At 41.8% G+C, this 12,275-nt stretch overlaps 1 protein-coding gene across 6 annotated transcripts in view; it reads right to left on the reverse strand.

Moving 5' to 3' along the window:
* The window catches only part of NT5C2 (5'-nucleotidase, cytosolic II), a 62,587-nt gene that overhangs the window by 17,778 nt on the left and 32,534 nt on the right, over positions 1–12,275 (reverse strand). Inside the window, exon 3 of one of the 6 annotated variants that reach the window (XM_074831187.1) lies at positions 49–108. The exons of the other annotated variants lie outside the window; for them this stretch is intronic. The gene's annotated coding sequence lies outside the window, so the exon portion shown is untranslated. The remainder of the gene's footprint in view (positions 1–48; positions 109–12,275) is intronic. 6 annotated transcript variants of the gene reach the window in all.

Raw genomic sequence — 12,275 nt, forward strand, 5'->3', positions numbered from 1 at the left:
CAGAGGCTCCAGCTTATGCAAAATGCTGCTGCCAGGATTTTAACTCACATGAGGCAGATGCAGATTCAGAGTGTCACTCCAGTCTTGACGGAGTTACACTGGGCTCCCCTGTTAAAGAAAAAAATCAGACTGATTTTAAAACTGCAACAGCTCTGTGCCATGTGGGACTGTATCTGCTGGAGCTCTGTCCTCTGGTAAGCTCAGAAGCCGGCCTGGCAGCTATTCCAAATACACTTAAAACTGATTTATAGAGGAGGCACAGTTGGTAATCGTGCATCCTGCAGGCAAAATTCTGTCCTCATATCCACAAAGCAGTCTTAGGATCGTCAGCTCAGTGATAATTAGGAGGAAGAGGCTACAAGCACATTGCCCAAGTGACAGAAACCCTTCAAGTTTCTCTGAGATGCAGAGCAACTGGTTCAAGAAGGAGTGTCGTGCTCTTTTTGGGGCTTTGCCATTATTGTCCATTCCTCAGTCGATGATAGATTACTCCTTTCAGGGCACTCACTTTCTTTCACACCACAAAACGCCTGCACGTGTCAGCACAGGAGACTCGAGAGACTGAGTCAGGAGCCACTCTGGGAATCTGAGAAGAGAATTTTGCCCTACATCTGAAGGCGCTCCCAGCGAGAGCCTCGCACACCGGGTCAGTCTGACATAGCACATCTAAATTCAGTTGTATACTTTAACATGCTTAGGCCTGGGCCTTTATGTGCAAAGCATTGAGGGATAAACCAGTACCAAACCTGCACATAGTGCTGCACCGTAATGCAGTGCACTGGTTTGCAAGCACACACAGTAAGACCAGACCTATTCCGCAACTTACAGGTATGCACAGAATGATCAGGAATAACTTTGAGATCTAATTTGCACTAAATACAAAGCTGAATGAGTTGGAATTATGTTGCAAAAAGGACCCACAGAAGTATGCAGACCTCCTGGAAGGCTTCTCTGAAAATAAGTGTTTAAAGCCTGTTTTGTTTCAAAATGAATAGCTGGGGAAGGCTGTAGTCCACATGATGGCTCTGTTTAAGCTGTTGAGAAGAGAAAGCCCTTCAAGGGCTGCCCATTTCTTTCCTTGTTCCTCCTCCACACACACAAGGATTTCAAATTCAGGCAGGGCAGCTTCTCATTGAAGATGTAACACCGTTTCTTCCAGAGCTTGTCGATGCTTCTTTCAAGCTAGTCATAGATCACAGGAGAGAAGCAGGAGCTAAAGTTACAATAACCACCCCTTTTTGCACTGTTTCAGCCATGTCACTTCTGTGAGATGTATTTGTTGTTTCAAACTGCACACCGGCAAGTCAGTCCTGCCTAGCCATTTTATTTCTGACCAGTACGGATTCGGTGCTGGTAAAAGCCCTGAACAGAGAACAATGACAACACGCTGATTTCCCACACCACTGAAGTAGCTTTGAGGAAGCAGCACCTCATCGCCAGCACCCTGGTTTAGGAGGAGAAAGATGAGCTTGGGAGATTGCTGCAATAATATCAGAAGCCTGCAGAGTAGCTCCTCTGGCGAGAGAGGCAGGGCGAGGACTACTAGATGATGACGTAAAGTCTCATTCATCCCTCCCTCCAGTTTTTCCCCATCTGTCACTCTCTTTTGCCAGTGTGCTCTCCTAGGATGTCCTAGCATCTGCTGAAGGAGTTACATCCCTTCCATCAGCCAACTCCTCACCTGCCTTCCCTGCCAGCTGGAAGCTGAGAGCAGCCCAGGGAAAGGTGCTTGCAGTGCCCCCAGAGACATCCCCACATCAGCAGGGGGCTTCATGGGCGCAGCTGCTTTCTGCAGCTGGGGCATCACCTGCTCTGATCCTTTGGGCACATACCAGCTCGACTCCTTCCCCATGCAGGTGCTGAAAGCACTGTCCATGCTGTGGGCTTCCCCATCCCTGGCCCTGGCCACTGAGAGTCTCTCGGGAATTGAAACACCTCAGTCTACCCACACGGTTTTGGTTGGCAGATGAAACTAATTGGCTTTTGAGTTTCAGGTGTTCCAATAACAGCAGTATTTCTCAAACTGGAGGTGATGACCTCCTCCAAAGGGCTGCAAAGAGCTTTAACAAACAATCTTCAGAAATTTTACCTGCTATCTGGGTTCTCTAGAGGTCACACAAAGACAGATAAGGCAAAAGGTGAACAGATAATGGCAAGGGGTTTAGCCTTTTCTCTGAAGCACAGGAAATGCAGCCCAATTAGTTTGTGTTAAGTCTTGAAGAAACGAAAGTGAAATAACTAGAAACAGGTTATTTCAGTTGCTGCTTGTTCCCCAGTGAGTAATGCATGCAAATCAGGCCGTTAGGGACATATATGGACAGGTGGGTAGCTAGTATCCAGATTTATATACCTCTCAGGCACAACATGCATAATTAAGCTTGTGCAAATACATTTCTGAAATTACACAAACCTGACTTAAAGTTCAGGATCAAAGTGCTGCTCATTTTAAATGTTGATCCATATTCTGAATTGCACCACAAATAAATAATGCAAGTATGTATTAGAAATACATTTATATCAATGTTGTGATGACAAAAAGTGCTTAGTTAAAGCCTTGAGGACCAAGATCCCCTTTTACAATCCCATCCCCTATAACAGTACATGTATGCATCCCGCCTCAGCCATGTCTATCAAATGAGATCCTAGACTAGTGTCACAAAATAGGATAGTTCTATCCCCAGAGCTCTTCATTCTGTCAACGCCTCCTCTGCACATAGCCCCAAAGCTGGGCATTTAGTGCCAGCCACCACTCCACAACCAACCAGACCTCTGACTATTTCACACAAGCACCAAATACTCATTCCCTGTCACTTGTGATCACCTGACCTGCAACTCCAGTGAGAATCCAGAGGGAAACAGTGAGTGACCAGTCCTGGAGGTGTTTGGGACCCTGGACTTAGTTAAAAAATAAACCCCACAGAAGCAACAATACCAATTAAACATACTAGTAAGTGTTGGGCAGGCACTTCACGTACTGCCATAGTCTGAGGAAAGTTTGTCTCAGCTGTAGGGACAGAGGTCTGAGGATCCCCAGGAGTAACCAGGTAGTAAAGAATGCTATCTGACCTCTATATACTGACCCTCCTTTCAGAGTATCTATTCTGATCTTCATAACCCACTGCAGAGCAATGCCAGTTTTCATATATAATTAGATAACAAGAGGATTTATGCTCTAGAATACTAGTAACTTCAGCTTCTGTGTTACAGGGTCTTTTCTAATCAGGGGAGGTGTTGTCAGGCACTGTCACTGAAACATAACGAAAGGGAAACGGTAACATTCAAGCTACGCTGCTCTCTATGTTAAAATAATTCGTTACTTACACAGGAAGGAATCTGAAATGTCATGTTTAAATTTCACACCTGGGTGTTAGCTTCCCTTCGGTTTTGACAGTGGAGTCAGACTGCTCAGCTCTGACAGGAGCCCAGACTCACTCCTGGCTTGCAGAGCCCAGCAGGGTGCTGCCATTTTGCAGTGGAAACATAGCAGAGGATTTTCTTTTCCATGAGAACTGGAAACCCTGCAGAGGCACCTGTACTGCAGAAGCCTCCATACAAACACGCTTGGCTGGCCTGGCAACCCCAGGAGCGGGGGGTAAGCACAGATCTCCAGCTCCCCTTGCCTTGCATTTCTCTTTCCAAAGACCCATCAAGTGTTACCTCAACTTCTGCCATGGCTGCTGCAGACATTTCACTTCACAGCATCCTCGCTGGACACAAAGGGAAAAACGGACACTCCTGTTTAAAGCCCTGGTTGCACACAGCACTGGTTTCAGTTCATCTCTGCCCACGTAACCATGTGCCTGCTATGTGCCTCCCTGTGTGCAGGGCAATGGAGTTGTGCACGTTTGTGCTCTGCTGACCTGAGAGCCTAGTGCCTGTAAACAAACTGATGAAGTGGTAAATGTGCCTAACTGTAACCACAAGAAATCCCAAATGAAACCCATGGGACAACTCATATGTTTTCAATTAGGAACGTGGTGAATCATTGACTGGCCATTTGTTTATGGACTTAGCTGAACTGTGACCATAAAGGATTTGTCTATGGTCAAAACAAGTTGAAAAACAGCCAGGAACAGACCCCAGTTCTCTTGACTCTTGGGTTTTGATTTTAACCACTAGACCATAAATAAAAATTCACTGTATTATGCAAAACAGAATTGTAGTATTTCAGCCTATATTTAAATTGAGTTTTCATAGTGCCAAACAAAATGGGTAGCAACAGTATGTTTTGTTTCTTTCAGTTCACTCAATTTTTCAATCTGAAATGACAAGAAACTGCTGCCATATTGATCATAATTTTCATTTACTCAAAGAAACCTTTTCAAACACAGAAGTGTTCTGGGCAGTAAGACAAAGCTGAGCTTTAAGCACACTTCAATATTTAATGTGCCTTTTCTATTTCATTAGCAATTATGTATTTGTAGTGATCAGCAAACAAGATCTTGACAAAACCTCCAGGTGCGTCCCAGGATATTTTTGTATGCTTAACACACAAGCTGCTCTGCCATGCATGAACAGCCAGATCTTGCACTAAGCCTCTTGCAGCCACAGATCTTTTTGACAGTAAATCTGATAACAGGAAGCAAGGCAAGAGTCACTAACCATCAGAAGGTTGAGTCTTTTGGATCTGAGCTTCAGTGGCTCCCCAGCACCCTTTTCTGACAATGCCAAATACAGGGGTCTGGGTGGAAACCATGCACACCTATAGAGAAGCACAGAGGCTCTGCAGTCCCCAGCTGCAGCAGTGCCCATAAAGCAGCTACGCACCCACTCTGCAGCCTAAGAGCGATGGAAAATTCCTTACCTCTAATGTTCCTGCAAACATCCCCAAGTGCACAGCACAGCTTTCAGCTCTAAAACCTCTAACCTGGAACTGTATCAGCTCCTATTCTCCCACTCTGCATGCTAAAAGGATCTGTAAAGACAGGATTTGTTGTTGCTTCAAGGACTGACACAGTATTGTATGTTCAGCTTGGCTCTGAACTGCTGGGTCTACACTTCAGGTTGTTTTTAGTGCTGAGTTTCTACTTGTTTTAAAAACAAAAGTGATGTCAAGTATCATCAGCTTTAACTCTTCCCAAAGCAGGCTTATTAGTGCTCTCATTGGTAAATTCCAGATATTTTTAGCTTGCTGCTGCTGCACTTTGTTTGCCTTCGATGTAACAAAGATTTAGGCTGTTTGGATATGCCTCAGAGCCTGGCAAAACAGAGCTTAGCATTGGAAAGATTTTTTCTGCTGAATACAAATGCATGGCTTGAGGTAACAACAACAGCACTGAGGTCATATTTTGCATGTTGAGAGAAGCCATTCAGACAGACTCTGCATTTCAAGGAAACTTCAGTTTGTCTATTTTAATAGTTGGCATAACATTCCTTTGCACTGGAATAATATTTTAAAGATAACTACACAGTCACCTGTTCTTTTATGGGAATTTTTTATGGTTTCCCTGACACAAGAGAATCTTTTTTTCTGCTTAACAAGTGGCCTTCACAATTTACCTCTCTCAGATACAGCCCACTAGGAGTCATAATCCCATACTGGAAATATCCCTGCATTTCCATGGAAACAAACTACTGTGCCAAAATATGGGCTTAGTTCTTCAATGAAGACTTCTGAACAGGGAAGAAACAGTTGCATGGGCTTCATGTTCAAACATAATTTGCTAGCATCTAGAAAAAAAAGAAAATTACTTAAAGGTACAGTAGCCATTTATACACTATATCTAAGGCATTATTCAGGTGTATCAGTGTCCAAACAGATCCAGCTTCTTATTTTTCTCCATATTCACTGAAGAGAGTGAGCCTCGAAAGTTAAACATTTATTTAACAGTGTGTACCTGGGCTTATATGTAGCACAAGTGCTCACACTGTAAATAAGCCACATACATAAGTTTTTCTGTAGTGTGCTAAAATAAGGCATTCACTAAGCAATAGCACACATGTGATCTCGGAGTTAAAGCCTTCTGTACTCTCAGCTTTGGTTCCTCCTACAGAGTAAGCTGTTAGTGTCATCACAAGGGTATTTGCAACTTAATAGTACTTCTGTTGTGGTATTAAGATTACTAGATAAGGGGGTCTACTAGAGTGAAAAATACTCCATAGTTCCACCTGTCTGGCAAAGACAAGAACTGGCCGTTGGTATACCAACAGCCAGCTGACCCGGCTTGGTGTTATTCTCATGTTTTTAAGAGCAAGAAACCAGAATATAGCAGCTTTTGAAACTTTCCTTACACTGTGAAGACTTGTTCTTTCAGCAGCTTCTGTCTAACACACTGATTCTTCAAGAATACACAGACAGCAGATTAGCAGTTTGTCAGCTGGTGATTTAATGGGACAGGGCAAGCAACACATGCTCTCTCCATTCCTCATTCCCAATGCCAGTATGTGAGATCCCACAGCTCCAGACCCTTGGTTTGCTCACTACGCAGCTTTAAACGGTCTCCTAAGAGTAGCAACACAAAGAGAGCAGGGACACTAGCCACTCGAGCAGTGCACTGGTATTTGAAAAAACATCCAGTTCAAAGCATACTAGGAACAATTTAGCTTCTCCATCTGCCTTTAGCTTTAAAACACTAATGGCTAAACCAGTCTCTGAAATCTGCAAAATCTGCACCTGTTAAACTGGAAACGTACAAATGTGAAAATGCAGACAGCAGATGTGCAACAGTCAAGGCATCTCTCATGGCAGTTTGAAGGCTACTGTTGTCACATCTACTACCAATTCCCTTCTCTAGCTACTATTTCTATTGTGTCATACTATTTATGTATGACACAAAGAATTGTATTATCCAGAGAACTGGGAAAGAAGCAAACCTACTCAGCATCTCCCCAAAAGAGCCTCAAGGCCTGTAATCCTTACACCATGATGAAATTAAAGACAAACCTTTAACCTACACAGGAGAGCCTCGTTACAACATTTGTACTGGAGTCCAGTACCAATAAACAGATAATAACAGTATCTGAACAGAAGAACAAATATTTCTTTGTAGTTGCCTACATTACAAGCTCAGCAGCTTAAGTATTCAGTTCAATCTTTCATGTATAAAACTCCCACGTTTATACTTTGTTTTTCATCTGTGCAATCCAGAAATTTTTTATACAAGGTACAATTCATTAGTCCCATTTCTCAGTTGTGGAAACCGAAACACAGAAAACTGATACAACTTAGCTACAGTAAAAATACTAGGTCTACGGAAGAACCAGTTCTCAATTCAGCTGCCACCTTTTCTCCCAGACCACACACAGCAACAAGCCAACCCTACCTTCTGGTTGAGTGTATCTTTTCCAGAGTCAATAGGTAAAGAAAAACATTTCAAAAATAAGATGTGGGTATGGAAAACTTCTCTCTCCTCCAAATTGCAAGGATGGCTTAGACACAAACACCTACTTGAGGAAGGGGCAAAACTTGTTTACATATGTTGCACTTTGGAGTAAGTTGAGAAAGACTAAAAGATGTCTTTCCCATGTCTTTATGATTGTGATGAGAAGGGAAATGCTACAGCTGAAAGGATAAGCAATTTTGCAATAAAATCTTTGCAGTGCACCAAATCTTGGCATTAAGTTGGCAATGTTTCCATGACACAAGCTATATTCCAATCAGATTATGTTGTATTAATCATATTTGCACACAATAAAACCAGTATCTTTCAAGCCTCATTTCCCCTCCTTTTTTTATTGAAACAGTTTTCAGCAGTCAGTGATAGTTCTATTATTGATTTCTGGAGAACATGGAAGCAGCAGTGATTTAAGTACAGGAAAAGCATTCCAAATGAAAACATCCTGCCTATTGATATTACATCTTATCTACCTCAGTGATAGAAGAAAGAACTTTCAACAAGGCCATAACTTTTGGAGAGGAGGGTAGTCACAGAGGAATCTTTTCAAGCACAATTGAGTTTGTAATTCTTACTAATTCCCTCTCCATCTGCCAATGGCCCAGTGTGAAATTACAGCCAGTTTGAGAACCCCACTGCTTTAGCCCTGCTCCTGTCAAGGGACATCTATCCATCACCTCATTGTGCAACCTGTCCCATTTAAGACCTAATAATGCCAAGACCTCCTGCATTCCTTGGATCCAGAACTACTAATTACAAGTGTAGCTCACACTGAGAAGGAAGCAGCCAAATAAAATGCTGTGTGAAACCAATTTCTCTCTGCTGCATTTCCAACAGGCCTCACCAACTCCTAGTTTCAGGTGAGTGTTGCAGTGAAGATTCTCTGCTTACATACCTTTATCTTTCTTCCTGAAGTCTGCAGTAAACACAAAACAAAGGACATGAATCTTTTGGATTGCATGCAACGTTTTCCTTTACCAAAGCATGGGCAGTTTTGACAGTACTAGTAAAACAGGAAGGCAGACCAGAATTGTTACTGGCTACTGGTCTTCTAGCCAGTCAGGATGAATAAGCAGAGATGAATCATTCGGATAATAAAAGAAACTGCTATTTAGCAAACAAAAATGCACTATAGAAGGACCCTCAAGTCTCTCTAACATAAGGATTTAAACAGGAATTTTTCAAAAATACTCAGTTCTGCCCGGACAGCAAACACAGCCCTTCACAGGTATTTGCAGATCCTGGTACAACACCGTTGCTTTCCAAGGAGGAAGGGAACCCTGGGCAATCAGCATGGGCCTCGCTCCCTGACTGGCAGGCAGCAAGGTCAGCGGCAGAGAACGAAGGGCTGCTGGGGCAATGGCTGTGTAACATCACAGAAACTTGTCTTAATCTCTAACAGCAAGGGCTGAAATAGCTGATGACTCTTGCTTACGTCAAGCTGTCCAAGATTTTGAGCAGCAACTATTTAACTACACACGCAAGCCACAGTCAAACCCTGCTGTTCTTCCTGCTCCTTCGACTTTCCTCCCAATAACACCTAGCTTAGAATAAACATTCTTTTATGTACTAAATGTGTTTCACTAACACAAGCAAACCAGATTGAATAGGAAGGGGACAGTCAGTTTCATATACAACAAAGATTTCTGAGCCTCTAGTATTAGCGTATCCAGCATGTAAACCTAGGGAGACTTGGGAGTTTACATACATATAGGAGATCTTATTCACCCCATGAGGATGCAACATCAATCCTTGATCGGAAAACAAGGAATCTAAAACCTGTGAGAGTTATTTCAATCTGCTTTCATTTTATTTTGAGCTCCTAGCAGTCAAATTAGTTCTAGGTGCAATCACAGTGGCTACAAATTCAGCAATTTAATGTCTATAATTTCTCAGAAGAGAAGGCTAAAACCCTCGGGCTCTTTTCTTCAAGACAAAAAGACTTTGCTTGCCCAACCCACCCATTAACAGTATTTTTCAACCCTATGCAAGGGAAGAGACAAACACCATGAGAGAACATAGAAGTTATTAACAAGAATTCAAAGTTTAACCTAATTTTGACTTGAAAGCAAACAAAATCACTGTGGCAATGCTGTATCAGACAGCCTTGAATGTTTTCAATTCTGAGTTAAGTGGCCCTTTAATAAGGCTAAGAAATACTACCCTATAAAACAATGCATGAAATCATATTTTATGTACAATGTAACACGATGATACTAAAACTACTGTCACTTGGCAAGCTGACATTCTCAGTCATGCTAGTAGTAGAACATATGATCACTGCAGCATGTGTGTAGTAGCTGTCACAATATACTTCAAAATGGAAATGGCACGTCCCTACCAAAATTAGATTATTCTAGAGAGAAAACAGTGTTATTGTGTTCTTAAACTCATAAAGTACAAGAACAAAACTGTCTCAGGCTTCTAAAGTTCAAAGTTAGTCAAGTGATTCTGACTTCTCCAGTAATGAACCACCTCCTAAGCAAGATTTTTGGTGCGACCAGTGGCCACTGATTTGGGAAGAAAAAAGAGAGAAGAGTGACAATGTGTTTTCTTTTACTGACACCACAGCCTCCTCTTCACAAGATAGGTAATTCAAGATGTTCCAAAGTAATCACTCTTATTCTGAGATGTCAAAGTGTATGACTGCCAGCTATGGGATGAATGTCATCAGTTTATTTCTGATGTGAAAGTTCACAACACAGAGTGGGGAAAGGATGTGGCATATAGTTTTTGGCAGGGTCAATGGCTCTGACTGCCTTCAGTCATTGAATGTGAAGATTGTGCTTGGAATATTTTTAAACAACTTTACAGAAAAGTGACTTAGCAATATCTGAAAGTACAAATGCAGAAAACCAGATGAGGATCTGATGACACTGGACATGCTTCCGTTCTTCTTCCTTGATCCATTTACATGTCTTGAATGGTCTCCAAAAGGCTTATGCTCAGCGTGCACCATCTGGTATGCAGATACCTTTTCCAGATGTTAAATTACAGATAAACTAGCTTTTTACATTGTTTTTTCTTTCTTAACAGTAGCATGTCCATGTGAAAGAGCGTGTAAGAGATAACATGCCCAGACAGAAAACAGGTCAGGGTTTAATGAATGCACCACAACATACGAATGTAATACTTCACTTGCCCCACTTCTTCATTATAATTTCCAATTAATTAATTATAATCATAATCATATTCTAACACTATATTCTTTAAAGCCCCTGCAATGAATAAGTAATTTTTCTTGTGTGCAACAGTTAAATATATAGCAAATAATGGTCAGATAACAAAAGCCCACATGGAGAAGAAAGGATGATTCTGAGACATAAGAAGACAAACAGGTAATTTTGTATGTTAATTTCCCAGTTGAGTGAAAAAAAGGGAAATAGTACTTACCAGATAATGCTTTTCATCTGCAAAAGGCTTTCCAACCTAATTACATTCTCACAACTCCTTGTAAAATGATCCGCAACTATTGCCTCTGTTGTACCACAGAAAAAGTCATAGGACAGCAGCTTACCCCAGAACAGTCCAGATTTCCAGCTTTCTGCTCGGACCACATCCCATTTCTTTTTCTGCACCATACCCTGTCACTCAACTCCCCTGAACGTACCGACTTTGACAGCTTAACTCTATTTTCCAGCCTTGGAATCCCCAGATTTCCATGTCCCTGGGTACTGATTTTAGGATGCTTGAAACATCCGCATTTTTTCCTCTCATCAAAACAAGCATAGTTTTGTGGATAACAACACATTTGCTCTGCATTTACAAGAACAAGCAACACTTGAGTAAAATGAACAGTCAGAGAAGTGAGGATAGTGCTGAAGCTCTCCTTCTGTCAGGATGAAAGCCAGCCCCACTGTGATCACCCGAGTCCTTGGGAAATGCCACCAGTTTGCAAAAGTCACAGAAGTTGTTTTTCCGTTATAGAAGTGAAACCCCCAACTTTTTTTTTTAAGCATTTGTTCTTGAACAACTGTTTTGTGCTCCTTAAAGGCACTGCCACAAGGCTGTCACAGCTGGGAAACATAAACACTGAAAGCATGCCCAGATCCAGCACAGACTAATGACGATACACTTCAGGACTTAAAAAGTGGCAGGAACTTTTTAAACAGATGTATAAATAAGGTGTTGAACAAGCAAAGCTTGTATATATAACTACTGCCTCATGGATAACTGCTTAAAAGAACAAAAGCAAGGGATCTAAGTATAAACTGCAATTACCTTCCACAGCCTCCAAAACTGCTCCTTGCAGCATTGTGTTGAACCATGGAAACCTTCTTGCCCTTTGCTTAGCCACTGACCCTGACTCCTGTGACCCTCACACTGTCCCTAGCCACATTACTCATCTCTCATTCCTTCTCAGTAGACACAGTAACTAGATGACCATACTTGACATACTGCATTAACCTATTATTAGGTGACCCTGACACTCTGCCTCACTTTTTCTCAGTTTATATTCACAACAATTCTAAATTGAAATATCAAGGGTGATACGAACTTTTTATCCACAACCTTGGAAGTGGTAATGAGAAACAAGGCAGGATTGTACATGACATCCACAGTTACAGCCTATGTGATACTATAGCCTAGAAAAGTGGAAGTGGGCTTTTTATCTCTTTCTTCCTTAAAATACATAACATCATGCAAGTCTGATTATGCAGAAAACGGTAATGCTACCCCCCCTTCATCAAAAGTCTCAGAGAACTTGCTTGTTGAGTATCTGAAAAATGGAGAAGTCATGCAAAAAGTTTTATGAAACTAAAAGGTCTTATGTAACCTCCCAAAGTCTATCTGCCATAAAGAATGGGCAAAACCTTCTAAATTAACTTGTTCAGCTGACACAAGACGCTCCACCTGCCTTGCATCTTTTCAAAATGAGTCACTGATGTGGCCAACCAAGGAGCAGGAAAGAGGAAAACCTATTCAAAAATGACCCTCCCA

This window comes from Strix aluco, chromosome 7, assembly GCF_031877795.1.
Source record: "Strix aluco isolate bStrAlu1 chromosome 7, bStrAlu1.hap1, whole genome shotgun sequence".
Classification (NCBI taxonomy): Eukaryota; Metazoa; Chordata; class Aves; order Strigiformes; family Strigidae; genus Strix; species Strix aluco.